Source organism: Balaenoptera ricei, chromosome 5 (assembly GCF_028023285.1).
Source record: "Balaenoptera ricei isolate mBalRic1 chromosome 5, mBalRic1.hap2, whole genome shotgun sequence".
In the NCBI taxonomy this organism is placed as follows: Eukaryota; Metazoa; Chordata; class Mammalia; order Artiodactyla; family Balaenopteridae; genus Balaenoptera; species Balaenoptera ricei.
In genome coordinates, this window is record NC_082643.1 from 40905126 (window position 1) to 40916178 (window position 11053).

General features: G+C 39.5%; 1 protein-coding gene across 13 annotated transcripts in view; it reads right to left on the reverse strand.

Moving 5' to 3' along the window:
- PTPN13 (protein tyrosine phosphatase non-receptor type 13) overlaps positions 1-9718 on the reverse strand; it is a 241528-nt gene extending 231810 nt beyond the window's left edge. For all 13 annotated transcript variants that reach the window (XM_059922684.1, XM_059922677.1, XM_059922675.1 and 10 more), the window contains exon 1: positions 9207-9718. The gene's annotated coding sequence lies outside the window, so the exon portion shown is untranslated. The remainder of the gene's footprint in view (positions 1-9206) is intronic.
- Between the last annotated feature and the right edge of the window lie 1335 nt (positions 9719-11053).

Consider the following 11053-nt stretch of genomic DNA (forward strand, 5'->3'; position numbering starts at 1 on the left):
AAGCCCTCGCACAGAAACGAAGACCCAACACAGCCATAAATAAATAAATAAATAAATAAAAATTTTTTAAAAAAATCACTCCTTTTACTTTATAATCATTTTTCATTTTAATTGAAATTATTAAATCCTCCTAAATCATTCACCTTTCTAGAACATGAATATATTATTTAATTGAATCAAACCTATGCTCAAAGAAGAGATGTGCCACTACAAAGGATCTTCAAAAACAACAGTATGCTCTAAAAGTAACTCCAAAACAGGAGATGTGTAGGGTTCTGAAAATGAGTAGTTTTGGGAATTCCCTGGCGGTCCAGTTGTTAGGACTTGGCACTTTCACTGCCATGGCCCAGGTTCAATCCCTGGTCAGGGAACTAAGATCCCACAAGCCGCGCAGCATGGCCAAAAAAAAAAAAAAGGGTAGTCTGAAGAGGATGACATTTATTTTCACAAGTTCCACGAAGTGTGTTAAAATTAGGCACAGGTTACATATATCAACAAGCCCAAGTAATGAGTGGAAGAAACAGAAACATGCAGCTCAAGAAACAAAGTAGGGCCATAAACTTTGAAACAAAAAAACATATTTAAGTTCATATATTACCTTTACCCAGGGTATTAAATAAATAAATAAATAAATAAATAAATAAATAAATAAATAAATATAGATAAATAAGTAAAACTGTTATAAATAAAAGTATACCAAAAATAATAATAGCTAATATTTATTAAATACTTAGTATGCATTAGGCACTGCTCCAACTGCTTTACATGTTTTAATGAATTAATCATTTAGTCCTTACAACAATCCCATAAAAGAGGCCTGGTAATTATCCTTATTTTGTAGATGAAAAAACTAAAGCACAGGGAAAATTTCCACAAGGTCACAGAGCTTATATATCAGAGTCAGAAATTAAAACTCAGGCAGCCTGGTTCCAAAGTCTAGGGTCTAAATCCCATGCTATACTGTTGTCTCTAAATCAAAGAGGAATGGTCAACACAATGCACAGCTGCATCTAAAAACAATTCATATATATTCAGATCAGTACCCACATGTTTGTAAAGTTTTTACATATGATTTAATTTTTATCTTTACAGCTGTTTTGTGTCAATATATCCTGTCAATAGATTGGTTTACTTGGCATGAACTCAGATGATTAAATATATGTGGCCACAGACTATTCCATTTATCTGCTATCTTGGAAATGTGCCCTCTCTGTGTATCACCAGTGCCTAGTAGAGCGCCCGGCAGAGAACAGGAATTCAATGTACATTTACTGAATACAGAACAATTAAAAGGGGGGGGGGGGCTGACCAGGGTTTCCCTGGTGGCGCAGTTGTTAAGAATCCACCTGCCAATGCAGGGGACAAGGGTTCAAGCCCTGGTCCGGGAAGTTCCCACACGCCGCAGAGCAATGAAGCCCATGCGCCACAACTACTGAGCCTGCACTCTAGAGCTCGCGAGCCACAACTACGGACGCCCGCGTGCCTAGAGTCCGTGCTCCGCAATATGAGAAGCCAACACAATGAGAAGCCCACGCACACAACAAAGAGTAGCCCCCCGCTCGCCGCAACTAGAGAAAGCACGCACGCAGCAAGGAAGACCCAACGCAGCCAAAAATAAATAAATAAAATAAAATAAATAAATATATTTTAAAAAAGGGGGGGTTGGCCATCAGAACATGGTTAGATCAGTCCAGATTCATCATTACGGCTACTAGAAAAACACTCAACTGGCTTGGTTTACCAACAGTGATTCTTTAATATCCCTTTAGGTAGAAGAACAATATCATCTATTTTTAAATTAAATCTCAGTATCTCAGTACAATCTTAAAACACCCTTGAAGTTAGATGAAGTCTTGATGTACACACATAAACATAGAGAAAGATTAAGATGAAATCTTATTTTAAAAATGTAGCTCTGTTTGGTCTTCAGCTATATAATGAGTATGATATATTATGTGATCACATTAAAATATTTTCTTTTATTTAAAAATTGAAGGAAATTCCTATTAAATTTTAATAATGGAAAATAATATAGTCTAGTTTTTTCTTTGTAACTGTAAGAATTATATAACTATGAACACTGAAGGATATGTTGGCTTGAATTACAAATAAAACAGCAATATTGCCAGGTACTGTGTAATAACACATATACTATCTGTTATTTATTTCTGTATACCTCAAAGCAGTGCCAGAATTTCAAAGTTCTGATTGAATTCAACTGACTGGTACATATCCACAATATAGTTTTAGCTAGTTTTGATCTGATAATTGAATATTCCTAAACTAAATTATATTTATTATATATTTTTAAAAATTATAAGTTATTTTGCTTTTTCTAATCTAAGAGTTTTTTGGGTTTTTTAAAATATTTTATTTATTTATTTAATTTGGTTGCATCGGGTCTTATTTGTGGCATGCAAACTCTTAGTTGCAGCATGCATGTGGGATCTAGTTTCCTGACCAGGGATCAAACCCAGGCCCCCTGCACTGGGAGCTCGCAGGTTAACCACTGCACCACCAGGGAAGTCCCTAAGAGTTTTTTTTTAATTGAAGTATAGTTGATCATTTTTTTAAAAAATGAAACACCTATTTCAGCTTTCATGAAGTACAGCCATAAGGATACATTTTAGCTTCTGTAAATTTTCACACAGTACTTAGAAAACTGGTATATGTAGCATCTGAATCATCGTGTGAAGCTCATTCCTTCACTTCTAGAAACTAGCATCAGAGTCAAATCAAAATAGACTGTTTGAAGAATGAATTTAATCAATATTATGTTCAAATAATCCTATGAAATTACATCTCAGCAAAGTCAAGAATATGAAAGACATTGAGAGAATGAATTTATCATTCAAAACCTTACAAATAAGGGAAACTCCTCTGTCAAAACACTGATTATTTCTTTTCACTTCAACATTATATTTTCCAGAAGAGATATATGACTACACTAAGACCTAAAATAAATAATCCCTTAATAGTTTAAATGTTTATTTTAAAAATTACACTTTTCTAGAAAAAGTGCTTAAGTAATACTTAAGCAGTGCTAAGAGTAACTAAGTTTCTTAAAAGGGTTCTCTTCTTTTAAAAAATTCTCAGGCTTTACTTTTCTTCCTAAAAAAAAAAAATACACCAACTTAGAATATTTTTAACCCATTCTCAGATTATATAATCATTCTAACCTTAATTTAAGTTATTCAACAAGAATGTTTCATTTTTGTTCCACAACTACATGAGAAATAAGAGGAAAAGCATTAAAATATGAAAATGATATAGAATACAAAACATTCCATCAGACATCCTTTCAACAAAATAACTCTCAACATCTTGGATGCAAATTTTTCTGAACTGAGTAGTTAAAAAAGCATGTGTTAAAAGAAAAAAGCATGTTAAAAGAAATGAACAATCTACCAATAAGGAAAAAAAGGAACACTTAATTAAAAATAATGTTTCCATTTCTACCCACTTTAGTGTGTTTCTACTCACAACACAATAAACCAATAAAGAAAACTTTGATTTTTTTTTTTTTAAAGGTGCTAAGGGGGGTGGTGCAGCTGAGATGAACTACATGTACAGTTTCTTCTAAGCTGTGCATCAGTAGTTAACAAGTGACAAACACCATTAAAATTCACGACATAGTGTTAGCTTTCAACCATCTCAAACTGTTTAGGAACCTCATTTTTGTTGAAGGGAATTCTTTCTTGTGGGAAGAAATAGTCTCAGAACTTCCTTGGTGGCACAGTGCTTAAGAATCCGCCTGCCAATGCAGGGGACACGGGTTCGAGCCCAGGTCCGGGAAGATCCCACATGCCACGGAGCAACTAAGTTTGTGCGCCACAACTACTGAGCCTGCGCTCTAGAGCCCGATAGCCACAACTCCTGAGCCCGTGTCCCACAACTACTGAAGCCCACACGCCTGGAGCCCATGCTCCGCAACAAGAGAAGCCACCTCGATGAGAGGCCAATGCACCACAACGAAGAGTAGCCCCCTGCTCGCCGCAAGTAGAGAAAGCCCACATGCAGCAACAAAGACCCAACGCAGCCAAAAATAAATAAATAAAATAAATATTTTTTTTAAAAAAGGAAAGAAAGTCCCTCGTGCAACTCTATGTTCACGTTAAAACTAATAAGACGGTTTTCTGTTGGAAAATTCAATCATACCATATGGCAACTAACAGTCTCCATTTGTAAAAGAAAAAAAAAAGCTTCCCCAGATAGAAAAACCTTGAATCAAATTCCAACACTTAAGTTGAAATGATGACTTTCTCTATTTCCTGAAACTGTTGTAGTACCCAAGAGCAATTAAGCCGTTGGTTGGATTCAGAGCATACTGATATAAATGATAAACATAAGGACACTCAAGTTCCTCCTCTCAGTTAACTTTGAAAAGGAAAACCTCACAAGTAGGTATAAGGAATTGAGGAAAGCGTTAAAAATGTGATATTTCTCCTCACTTAAAAAAACTATCAAAAATAATATATTTTAAATTATACATCTAAAGGAAATGACTATATATATCATATTTATCTCATTTCAGATGATGGGAAATTGTAATACAAATTTCAAAACCTTTAGGTAATACAGAACTTTCTGTGATGATAGAAATATTCCATATCTGAGCTGTTCAAAACAGGGGCTACTAGCACTTAAAATTTGGCTAGTGGGGGGAGAGAAGGACTGGGAATTTGGGATTAGCAGATGCAAACTATTATATATAGGATGGATAAACAACAAGGTCATACTGTTTAGCACAGGGAACTATATTCAATATCCAGTGATAAACCATAATGGAAAAGAATATGAAAAAGAATATATGTATATGTATAACTGAGTCACTTTGCTATAGAGCAGAAATTAAACACAACACTGAAAATCAACTATACTTCAATAAAAATTTTTTAAAAAATTTGGCTAGTGGGAATAAGGAACTGAATTTTAAATGATAGCTAATTAAATTAATTTAAATTTAACCACATATGCAGCTCTAAGGAACTGGAGGGAAATATTTATACCTTAAATTCTGATTCAAAGAGTAAAAATCCTGTAGATGGGCAGATACATAGTTGCTTCTGAAACATATTTATTCTTAAAAAACTCTTGTGATTTACGTAGAGGAAAATACCAAAACACAACATAAAAATGTTGCTGCATTTGTGGGAATCAAATTTTCTATACTCACCTTCTAGAGAGGACTAGAATATTGGTTTGTAAGTTGGCTCCATGTTGTAATTTCTTAGGGCACTTCCAAAAATAAGGATGTCTGGGTCTTACCCCCAAAGATTCTGGTTTAATTGGTCTGAATTGAGTCCTGGGCATAAAGATTTTTAAAACCTACCCAGGTGATTCTAACATGCAGCCAGAGTATCACTAAACTAGAAAGAAAATAAACTGTTAAGTACAGATGCAGTGTGCAACTAAAGACATTTCTTTGCTGGTAGGCAAAGAGGGCCTTCCAACAACACAGATTCAAGTCAAAACCCCTGAGGGCTATTGTGAGTTACATGTTCTAAACATTCAGGAATGATTTGGGTGTACAATCATAAGTTTTTGCTATTATTGAATGTTATTCAATTACGTAAAAGAGATTAGAAAGGAAGGAAATAAACTAAATACTGAGTGTCAATTTGCACTTGCCACTTTTGCTTATATTATTTAATTTCATCCCCAACATACCTTGGGAAGTAGATATTATTAAATTATTTACAGATGTGGAAAGTAAATTTAAAGATGTTCTCTAGGATTTGGACACATGTTTCTCTGACAGTAAAGCCCACATTCTTTATACTACAGCAGAATTCTCTCTGAGAAAGTTTGTTTCAATAAATTTTCATACTGTATTCAAAGAAAAATAAAGAAAAAGCAGGATTCAGTGGTGGAGCACAGGATAAGGCAAACACGCTTTAACAGGTGCTTAAACCAGTTCCTGTATTTCCTAAGCACCTGATAGCAAACCCGGGGAAAAACATGTTCGTCTGTGGTTCAAATCTACAGCAGCCTCAACACTAGACCATTTAGAAGTTACTGCCTTTCTATCCTAAGAAGTTAAATAATTGGTCTCCTACTGCCTCACAAGCTATTAGCTATAGTCATACATTTTTCATACAGGATAGAACAGGATGCTTATTCACAGTGACTGACACTAAACAAGAATAAGACAAGGGTCTTAAAGATGTTTTCATTTTGCCCCCTAGACTCACAGGATTACTGGAATTACTCCTCGTGGAGCAGTTTACAGACCACAGTTTCGATGTGACATGCTTACAGTGACTATGTAACTTTAACTTAGATCATTAATGTTCTATATTAATTACTCATTAAAAGCTTTTTAAATCCAGTTCCTGGGTTGTTCAACCCATCTTAATTTTCAAATTAAGAAAAGTTGTCAGTGGAAAAAATTGGAAATCCAGAGCAACAGACCCTCACCCTTCCCATCAGCACTAATCCTTCTATTCTGAGACCCAATATCCTGTCTCCTTTTTCAGGCTCCAGCAGTATAAAGGGACATTAACTCAAATGAGTCACACTTGGTTACATCAGAGGCCTGAGAGGAGAAAACCTTCAACTTTCTATTCTAATTAATGGCACAGACTTCTCCCAAAGCATATTCCAAAATAAGAAAATGTTGACAGGACTAACTCCTAAATGCACAGGCTTGGAGTATGGCAGTGTTTCCTTTCGATTTCAATTGGTATTAATTACAATTTAATTATACCACAAAAAACGTTTTGTAGTTTATTTAAAAATTACAAACTCTTGTCAAAAAAAAAGAGAGACCATTGTAAAGCATTTATACTCCAATAAAGATGTTAAAAAAAAAAAAAAGAGGAAGAAGCTGCAGCAGCTTATTCTTAGTAGTCCCTTTCTCTAGCTCATTTGGAATGGGCAATAAGATGAGCTGGAAAAATACATACTCAATTGATATAAGGGAAGCTACAATGCCCCTCATCCAATCTCTGACCTATTAAAAGCAGAATAAAGCAAGGATTTGACCTGTTTTTCTTAATTAAAAAATACATAAATTCCATTCATTTCAAGATTGATACCTATCATCTACCAAAAACAATTAGCCAGGGCTTGCCTGGTGGCGCAGTGGTTAAGAATCCGCCTGCCAATGCAGGGGACACGGGTTCGAGCCCTGGCCCGGGAAGATCCCACATGCCACGGAGCAACTAAGCCCGTGCGCCACAACTACTGAGCCTGCGCTCTAGAGCCCGCGAGCCACAACTACTGAGCCCACGTGCCACAACTACTGAAGCCTGCGCGCCTAGAGCCCGTGCTCCGCAACAAGAGAAGCCACGACAATGAGAAGCCTGAGCACCGCAACGAACAGTAGCCCCCACTCACTGTAACTAGAGAAAGCTGGCGCACAGCAACGAAGACCCAACACAGCCAAAAATAAATAAATAAATAAATTCATTAAAAAAAAAAAACAATTAGCCAATTCTCACATTCACTTCCTGCATTTGAGGCATGCTTCCAGAAAAACATAATGTAAGTTTTACAACTTTTGACCCCACCATAGTATCAAAATCCATCCTTGCAACTGACACTGGTTTTAATAGTTTGTGTATGTGTGTTTCGTGTGACATAAGCTATTTATAAATATTTTCAGATGCTGGTAATCACCCTCCGAAAAACAGCAGGCTTTACATGCAAGTAAAAGTTTTGGTGGGACAAGTGTAAATTCAAACCTACATAATAGATTTTTCAAAAAAGTTATTGTATCAACTATATTCCAATAAAAATTAAATAAATAAAATTTTTAAAAAGTTCATGTAAAAGTGAAACACACTTCAAATTAGTTCCTTTTCTTAATAACTACCCCTAGATATTTTTTCTATTTTTAATTCCAGCTTCCATCCTACCATCTCCCCGACACATACTTCCACAAGGCCTCTAGAACAAAGTTAGAATACAAAGTTATTATGAAGAAAGTATAATAAACTTAAGATTGGACAATAAAGCAGTCAATTCGCCTCTGTACTAATTTACTGAATCAATACATGCATGAACTTAATAAATAATGCTAATGATATTAACATAAGAAATAATTTGTATCATAGCACCAACACAAACAACCAATGAGCAGGAAGCAAGTTTTCATGTTGACCCTCCCAACCCAGTCAACAAGAATTTGGGAAAATACCAACGCTTGTTTCATAATACAACGACTTCCATTTTTTCCCCATCTTTTAGTAAACTCTGTAGATTTAAATTTTAAAATCTTTCTAATTAGTTACCGGCACTCTTCAACCCACAGATCAGGTGTCCTACATTTCGTTTAGGTCCCCGCCTTGAAAACAAACCCGATTGCCCCATTTTCTGAGAGGTAAACTCAGTTCCAAGCAGCTCCCCATTAAGTCACCGCGTTTGCTTTTTCAAAGATGCAATTAAACGAAACTGACACAAGGCTGTCCAAGAGATTAGTTGGAAGTGTGTGGAGGTGTCGATCATATATGTGTAAGGCCATTGAAAACTGTATTGCTGTTAATCTATTTTAGTGGTAATATTTCTCCCCATTCCCCCTTCTCCAATGTATTCACAACAGAGGGAAATTAAACTTTGTAAAAACTTTCTTGCCTCTACCAAACTTTAGCTTTCCGGCTTTCGGTACTACAGTATCCTGTAATGAGTAAAGGCGAGGGGCAGAGGGGTGGTTAGCTCCACTCAGAGAAAAGCAATAAAAGAGCTTGCATCAGGCAGTGTCTCTCCCTCTGCCCCCTCTTCCCTACCACCCAACCCCCTCTTCTCCGAGCCCTTACATATACACATTCTTCTCGGCGGCCTCTAACCACACCATGTCCACAATCATTTACAGAAATTAGAAACAGACTCTGGGAGCCCTTCCCTTAGCACGCACAGAGCAGAGATGTAGTAGCATGATGGGGCAATGTCACTCTCTATTACCCCACAATCTCTTACCCCCTCTGGGGTTTAATTCCCGAGAATCCGACTTTCCTCCGCGGAGAAGGTGGATCTACCTAACTCACAATAAAACATCATCTCATCCCTCCCCACCCCGGTAACCCCACCCCCACCTAACACACCAAAACACTCCAACCAAAAAAAGTTCCTTCCACCAGGGCAGCAGGGTTGATTTTAGGGGCTGGGGCAAAAGCAGAGAGAGGAGGAAGAGAGCGAGCGCGGTGCACTTTGTTGGGCACTTTCCGCACACGCAGTCCAGAGCCCAAGGCAGCTCTCGTCCTTACCCGCTCTTCCGGAGACCCGGTCCTACTACTGGAGCGCGGGACGAGGGCTGCGGGGACGCGGCGTCGGGGTGGGCAGTCGGCAGCCCCCGCGGGCGCCGAAAGCCTCCACCTCTTCTTCCCCAAGCGGCTGCGAGCGTGGGCCGAAGGAGCTGGAGAAGGAGCCTGGGGAGGGGGAAAAGAGGAGCAGCATCTCCTCCTCCTCCACGCCTCCGAAACGCCCCTCCAGCCGCGACCCCGGCCGACCGCCTGACCCTCGAGCGCTCGCGCACCCTTCCCGGCCCTCTGCTGCCTCGTACGCCTCCAAGGGCTTCGCCAAACCCTCTGGTGCGGAACGGCTCAACTCCTGCAGCCGGCTCCGAGCGCTGCCGAGGCGGCAGAGGCGGACCGGGAAGCCAGGGAGTGCTGCTCGCCAGCAAGACGGTATATAGGGGTTGTAATCATGGTGTGTCACCTTCGCCGCGCCGCGGCTGCTGGAGCTACTCGCTCCACTCCGGCTACACCTCAGGCGTCCGCACCGGCTCCGCCCAGTTCCTGTCAATCAACCCTCCCCGGATTCCCGGAGCACAGCGGATCTCCGACCCCGCCGTCCCCTCGGCCTCATTGGCCCGACGGCCCTCCAGCCCCGCCCCCTCCCTAGGGACAAGGTCGCCGGGGAGACAGGCGCCCAGGTTCCCATGACAACCGGAATCTTGGGCCTGGCTTTTCGCGTTCTTCTGGCTTGCCAGACGCTCAGGTTGATGGCCTGGCAGCGAAGTTCGTAGCCCCTGCGGGGTGGGCTCCTAATTTCTGGCCAAGTTGAAAATGCAGCCGACCGCCCCCACGCTTCCAACTTCAGAAACAGAACTTTGTGGCCCAGCGGAGTACGAGGGAGAGTGAAAAATGCCCTGCTCTTCCCCTGTCAATCGAAATAACCCCTCCCCCCCTTGCCCTCCCTTGCCTCCAGCCTTGTTTCCATATTCCCACCGGGCGGATTTGGGCTTTGAAAGGGTGAGGAGAAGAAGAATGAGAGAAAGAGCAGGGCTGTGCCAGCTCCCTGCAGCAATGTAGCGACTAGGAAATGGCGGGGTCAATGAAAACATCTCGGTGAGTCTTCGCACAGTTGTAAAGTGATCTTCAAAGGTGTGGTGGCAACACTTGGTCAACCCCAAATGCCCTCAGGAAAACTCACATTCTCATATTTGTAAAAAAAAAAAAAAGTATATAAATTCTTGTAATTTTCCTTCTGAAGCTCAGATAATCCTAAAGTTAAAAAAATTAAGTAAAATGTTTGACAAAATGGAATAAAATAAAGGCATCCATTTTTCTATAGGACTACACATTACAACTTGGCAGAAGTATGTCCTAGCAGCTGTGACCCTCCTGCAAGCTAAAAGATTTGGGTTTCAACAATTTACAAGGAGGTCTTACTTGAGCGAATGGTATCTTGTCATTTGAGTTTCAAAAGTTTGGGTTTATTCTCCGAAGTATGAGGTAAACCTGGTACAAGGGGACCTGGGAGTTAATTTAGTCTTGGACCCCTAATGTTGAGCCCTAGGTGAAACTTAACTTCATGGCTGGTTCCAAAATGGAATCTGAGGCAAAGTTAGAGCTACAACCCTAGCCCCTGAGGCTGCTGTACACGTATGATGAATGAGGGAATTAATAGTAATGGTTTACCTTTGGCGAGCCTTGAGTTTTCATTATCTCATTTACTAAATGAATATCTGTGATGGATGTGTTCAGTCAAATATGCCTTGCAAATGTGCACTGAATGTGATTACTCACAGCGCTAAACAATAGAAAATGCACAGCAGAATTTTAAGATAAGGGTCCTGCCCTCAAGGAGATAACCACGGAGCCTAAGAAAG